Source organism: Struthio camelus, chromosome 2 (assembly GCF_040807025.1).
Source record: "Struthio camelus isolate bStrCam1 chromosome 2, bStrCam1.hap1, whole genome shotgun sequence".
NCBI classification, from domain to species: Eukaryota; Metazoa; Chordata; class Aves; order Struthioniformes; family Struthionidae; genus Struthio; species Struthio camelus.
In genome coordinates this window covers 146,370,458-146,377,186 of record NC_090943.1, presented here as the reverse complement: position 1 = coordinate 146,377,186, position 6,729 = coordinate 146,370,458, and the positions used below count along the sequence as shown (strand labels likewise).

General features: G+C 42.3%; 1 long non-coding RNA gene across 1 annotated transcript; it reads left to right on the top strand.

Moving 5' to 3' along the window:
* Window positions 1–616: 616 nt before the first annotated feature.
* LOC138066064 (uncharacterized) lies at window positions 617–5,997 on the top strand. Its single transcript, XR_011139263.1, has 4 exons — window positions 617–838; window positions 986–1,106; window positions 3,383–3,464; window positions 4,556–5,997. It is a non-coding gene; the product is annotated as an uncharacterized lncRNA (long non-coding RNA).
* The last annotated feature ends 732 nt before the right edge of the window (window positions 5,998–6,729 follow it).

The following is a 6,729-nucleotide window of genomic DNA, read 5'->3' as shown; positions in this document are numbered from 1 at the left end:
TTCAATACAAAATTATTCCCGGTAAGAGTAACTAGCAACACAGGTTTCTGTTCATGCAGGGGTTTTTCTGCAGCGCCAGGAGTGAGCGTCTTAAGCTTTAGATCACCCCAGCTCACCACAGTGTAGGATCTGGCATGATCAGTGACTAGAATTCTCTACTACACCCAGATGCTTAGCTGACGTTTACCAAAAGCTAGAGCTGTTTATGATTGATAAGAAATTCACATAACTACAGGTGTGAAGAAAAGAATGAGCAAATGATACAATCTGGGAACTGAAGGCAGGAGAAGAATTTACCCTTCCATGTGTGCATGCAGTCTGCATGGCAGAACAATTCCTCTGAAGCCTCTCAGATTGCCCATTCCTAGAGACAGGCCTCAATGGAGTAATTACCTCAGTCATAATGACAGATACTCCAATGCCATCAATTTGAATCCTTTTCATAGTGCTGAATTACAGCTTGACAGCAGAGATCTCATGACACACTCCTGTTTCTGATTCTCCACCTGCCTCGTGACAACTGTATTGCTTGGTTACATGAAAAAACATCATTGCCTAACAGGAAGACAGAATGACAGAATACTTATTTTACGCATTCTTTGGATTCCTTGCCATCTCCCATTTCTTTTCTGTATTTTTTTATTTCTTCTTCTTACAGGATTTTACATGTATTGGGACTGCATCTTCTCATTGCTTGCAATTCTCCACTGCTCTGATGTGATCACTTTCTGGTTTGCAATTTATACCTGTTTGCTGCTAGATGTTAAAACCCAATGACATCCTTAGCAGTTTATGAGACTACAGTCTGCACCAGTGAAACACCTCCCTAACCCCAAAAGTAAGTCTAAGGTATGGCAGGATGCTTGTTTATTTTAGTTTTGTTGACGAAAAAGGAAAAAATGCAGGAAGTCTCCAGCTCACGAGCTGAGTTCTTACTAGCTAGTAACAGGAATGCATGGAGACTCTTTTTTCTTTTCTACCACAGTGAGACAAAACGCCTGGGGCCTGCACACCTGGAAGTAGGACTGGAAGAATGTAACATACTGTTCTGAAGACTGGGGATACTGAAAATAGTTTATATTCTGACAATGAAATCAAAGGTTAAGGTAAGTACTCTATCATATACTCAAGGTGTGCCATTTTCCCATGGCATATCGTAGCTTCATGTCAACTGGTTGTGTATAAAAAAGTTGTCTGAATCACCTTCTGTGTCTGTCTTTGTGCTTTCAGTACAGAGAAGGCACAGATTATGAGCTTAGACCATCTATAGACCACATCTAAGTTTAGGTAAAGTGCATTCTGCCCTCAGAATAGTCAAATAACAGAAAAGATTTCAAATGTTCCCTTCTTTCTTCCTTCAAAGCATTACTAAAAATCCAGGTAGTGATTCTTGTGGAATTATTTGGTATAATAAACATTCTTACTTGAAAGTAAAGTGCTGTAAACAGTCAGTGATGATCGCTTACATAGTTTAATTTGCAAATAAACTCTCATCCCATTAATAAGATCTTAAATGCCTTTTTCAACAGCTGGACAATTTTGCTAGCCAGATCACAACAGACAACTGGAGGAAAGTGGTGAGGGCTCTTTGCAAGGATTTCTTGCAGTGCAAAGATGTGAGCTAGCCAGTTGGTTAGCTTTTATTCCTCTTTATTGCATAGGAAGCCTTAATTCAATGTTTGTGCAGTGCCAGAGCTGTGTCAGGGACACTACAGTCAAGCGCCCCTTATGAGGTTAACACATATCAGGACTAGAGGAGGGCTACAGTAAGCAGAAGGAGGAAGAACGTGACCACAAGTCTTTGCACCATACTGAACGGTCATTATTACCCTTTTCAGGGTCACTTTTCCCAAAGGAGCCCGGCAGAGCTATAAAGCTTACAAAGGAGTTAGGGCTCCCCAAAAAACCATTTGTGTCTCCTTCATGTGGGGAATGAGGGGCTGGCATGAGGAGGATGCAGCTGTCATGGGCACCCAGACCCACTGGCTCTGCCTTTTCAGCCGTAGAGGTGCTCAAAGCCAGCCTTGGAGACGAGTGTTATGACCGCTCAGCAGTGAATAAACCAACAATAAGAGGTTTTCCATCCCTTTGGTTACAGCCAGGGCTTCAAGGGAGTGAGTGATTTAAAAATAGGGGACAGAATATTACTCAGGGAACATCTGCTCTTGTGTTCATCGCATTCCCGAGTCCAGGCCCATACTCCCTGGACTGAAGCCAGAAAAGAATAATTCTAAGCATGTTGCTAAAAGCAAGAACCACCCTCAATACCGGTAGGTTAGGAAGAGCCCAGAGAAGAGTGTGTTAACATCCTCATAGCACTCAGCCCATAATGGCCTGCTTGCTTTTTTCCTTACTGCTAAGCAAAATATAGGATGCATAAATAGAAACTCTGAATATAGACTGCAGGAGATTATTTTAGCACAGTATGAAGTAGTGATGCCAGTAAACCTGTAATTTGAATATATATTTTCATTGCAAGACCTACTGTTCTGTTTATACACACACACACATTATATATATATATAAAACACAGCAGCAATGATGTTGTTGGTTCTGGCCATCTCGGAAGTATTGCTGAATTCTGGAGAAGATGACAAACTGCTGCATTCAGCTGAGAAATCAACTTAAGCAAAATGCCTAGAGAAAATATATTTTAGCTATAGAAAAGGGGAAATTAAAGGCAAGTGGAACTTTGCTAAAGTATGCCCTGTTTTGGAGAAAACAGAAGTTCTAAGCTGCAAATCTAGCTGAGTTTAAACCAGTTGAGCAACTAAATTTGTTGAGCTAGCTTAACTGCAAGAAGAGCAATCCCTAATATATAAATATTATATTTCTAGAGATTAGAATGGGCACTAACGGAATATAAGGCATTTCTATATCAAATGTCAAATAAATATTCATGATAATTCACATATGGAACGTTGTGGCAGGGAGACATGAAAAGCCATTTTGAACAGGAGCGAGTGAAACCTTGAGGCCAAACCTATTGCCTAAGGACCTCTTCACGTTAGGATGTATCAATGATGTGTTTTTGCATCAGTTAATAAACTAATCATTTGATACATGTCTGGACCTACTGCCATTCTCTAGAGCTAGGTGAATGAAAGACAGTCTGAAAATAAGTGTGGAAGGAAGACTCTCCTTTCCCTCTTGCATGTGCACAAACAGGCTTGGAGGAGAGCGCTGATGGAATTTACTTTCCACCTTTGGGAAAAGCATGGAGCTATTCCAAATGACTTAGCCGGAGCTAGCCAGAGCAGAGCACTGCCATGCACCTCCAGTTCTCCGCAGTTTGGGTCACTTCCCCGGCTCTTGCGTCCCTTCTAGTCTTGACAGGGCTGACAAAAAATTTAATGAGACTATTTCCCTTGATGTTTTGCAGGTTCTTCCTGTCCCTTCTTGTTTTTCAAATGAATATTCATGCTTACTAACATCTTATCCAAAAGGCCAAGACTTCGGTACAGGTTTGGAAATACCGCATGCTATGAGCTTTCGTTTTTCTGTGGTTTGCTCCTGCCTTTAAATCATTAATAGAAGTATTAAAAAAAAAAGAATTAATCCGTATGATACTCCACTAAATTTCCTTCCTGGCACAACTAAACATAGTGTCTCAATATCAGTGCGCAGAGAGTGAGACTAGTTTTTTTTCAATCTGTCTAGAAATTTCCAACTGTGGTATATGGAGAGCTGCCTGGTGGTCCCTATAGACTTGACTGATCACATGCTACTGGCTCTGCATCTTTTCCAGCTGCTAAGGTCTAATAAAGGCAGGGGAAAAACGGTGTTCCACAGAAATAATGAATATGACTGCCCCAGGGGTATTATGTGAATGTGAACTGGAGGAAGAATGATCTCCACAATCCTGAGAGGGAAGGGAGACAGAGTCTGCAAGACAGGCTCTTCGTTAAATTGTGATCTACCATGTGACAAAGTTGGACAGCTAAATTGTGTTTTAAGTCTTGCTTTGATTAACCACTTCAGGGCCTTTCCTTATCGTCATCTTCCTCCCTGCAGTTGTAATACATTTTTGCAGCACTTTTCCTCTAAATCTAGGTCCATAGGAACTGCATGTAGGATAAGATGCGTAGCTCCTGGGGCAGGGCCATTTCTCTGCTAATGCAGGACTTTTTAATGTAGCCTTACTCTTAATCTAATTACTTGTCTGGTCAAGTTTGTTTTTTTTTTTTCAGTCAATACAGAATTCAAACAAACCTCTAAGCTATGTGAATGAGCCAAGCCAAATGGGAATTTTCTCTGAGTAAAGACCTGGGTTTGGCCTCTAAAGAACAGTCTGTGTAATAATGAGTGTTTGGCTCCCTTGAAAATTGCAATTGTATGGAAATGTCACAAGAATACATCTATCTTTATTTAAAGAACTGTGTTTTTTTGTCTGGGTTGCTGAAAACCACATGACTGAGGTATTTTTCAGTGCAGCTGTTACAGATGACTCCAGAATAACCTCCTTTACAATCAAAGGGAAGCATGGAAAATAACAGATCGTCGGATAAGAGAAAAATCATTTATAGCTGTGCTTAGGATTGTTTTTTGTTTTCAGAAGCACGCTTGGGTCAAGTGCTGCCCTCGCACCTGCGGGACCAGGCTCTGGGCTGAGAGCCGCAGGCTGGGCCACCTCTGCGCCGGCCTCCACCGGAGCTGCCAAATCAGGACCCAGACGCAAGGCTCCTATTTCATGAAATTTTTCCTGTCTCTTTCTCTCCTGTTTTGTGCTCTCCTCTCTAGAACAAATCCTAATCTTGGCTTGTCTTTAGGACAACAAATGATTTAATTTGGTTAAGATAAAACAGAGAAGGGAGATAACCTAGTACCTACTACTGACGAGCAAATAACTTATTGCAAAAGCAAACGGTGCAAAAAAGTATCCTGCGGACAGAGGGTGTCGGAGACATCTCAGTGGATGTTCACACTCAGTGCCACGCTTACCGCTACGCTTTGGATGATCATCACCTCCTGGAGTAGCCCAGCGCTGCTACGCTGCTGGCCAGCTGCAATAGCGCCTCTCCCATTGCGGCGGGCGTCCGAGCGGCTGAACGCGCTGCGGAAGGGGCAGCAGATACGTCTGATGCTGCCCCAAAAGCTGGCTAGCAGTGTGGGCAGGTGGGTGAAATGGCAGTCAAAGGCACTCGGAGCACCCTACTGCAACTCTGGTTTCTCCTTGCGAATGACCGCACAGAGCCAGGGCATGGAAGGGAATGGAGCAGCGAGGTGGGCGGCCAGGCCCAGGTGCTGGGCTCAGACGGTGATAGTTGGCGCGTTATATCCTCGGAAGGTGGCAATGGAAAGCGATCCCCTGCTGCGAGGGAGCACGCTTCTGGCATGTCGTGCTCTTCCTCCAAAGCGTGCTTGTACGGTTGCAGCAGTAGTCAGCGACGAGCCCCGGGTACCGTGCGACTGTTCCTATTTCCCAGCGCTGCTCTTCCAGCCCACTGCAGGCTCAGCCTAGCGTTACCTCGGCACTCAGTATTCAGTTCACATTTTAAAATGTTCATTTGATTCCAAAACCCTAAAGGCTAGAGATGTTACAGTTTTGAAAATGAAAGAGAACCGTGCGGTAACCAACAGACACACATAATAGCTTTTTCCAGGAGGCAATGGACAATTTTATGGCTACAGTTAAGCTGTAATGAAGGTAGAAGAACACACACAGGCACACAGGAAAGAGAGGACGAAGACAAAGAAAAATCTATTTACTTTTAAAGTCTTGTTGGCAGCTAACATAAGATCAAATCTTAGTTTTTGAAAAACAGTACATTTTACTAGGCAAAACCTAATGAGGCTGATTTTTAAACAACTTAGCACAATTACATTGATTGCAAGAGCAGTTTGGCTAATTACATGTGGAAATGACCATAATTAGCCAGGAATGAGCAAGAACCTTGCAAATATTCCCATGTACAAGATTTTCTACATCTTTCTGTGACAGGTACAATGCTTATTACAAGCTTCTTTCTGTAAGCCAATAAAAAGTGTGGTTAGATCAAAGAAAGAATCTGTTCATGAATGATGTGTAATGATCCAGATACCTAAACAACCAAATACTTCTGAGACAATTCTGCATTGTTAAACAAGACTGTCAGGATTTTGGGGGGTGTCAGCCTTACAGTAACAGTGCCCAGTGACACATGGAGCAGCACTTCAGTATGCAAATAGGGAAGGGGGAGGAATCATGCATTTTGTGTTGAAGTTCTGCCTGGCATCATGTCAAAAAGTTAATTTCAGTGCGGTAAGAAGAACAAAGAACAATTTTAGGAAGGATTTGATATTTTATTCATATTTAGATTAGGTCCAGAGAGATGATGAGAACAGTAATTGGTCTCTCTGAAGAGACAGACACTCTAACCAACAAGAAAAATTATCTCAAACAGTTGGGTCTTTTTTCTCCCTCCCTCCCCCCCTTTTTTTTAATCTCTTCTAAGCAAAGCTAAAGAGATGCTGAAGAAAGCCAGGCTAATGGCAAGAAAATAAGCGCAGGAACAGAAGCGGCATTAACAACAGTCAACTGATGAAGGGAATTGTGGACAGCAGGGACAGTAGTCAGAGCGAGTCCTGTCGTTTTGGATAGGACTCAATTGGCTAGGACTTTTCATAATTGTCCATGATCTACTATTATTGCTGTTATCATTATAGAGCTCTAAACAGGGAGGAAAGTAGCTGACAGGAATTTCTGACATATTCAGAGACAAAATGGTGACTTTATAGAAAGTTTCCCTA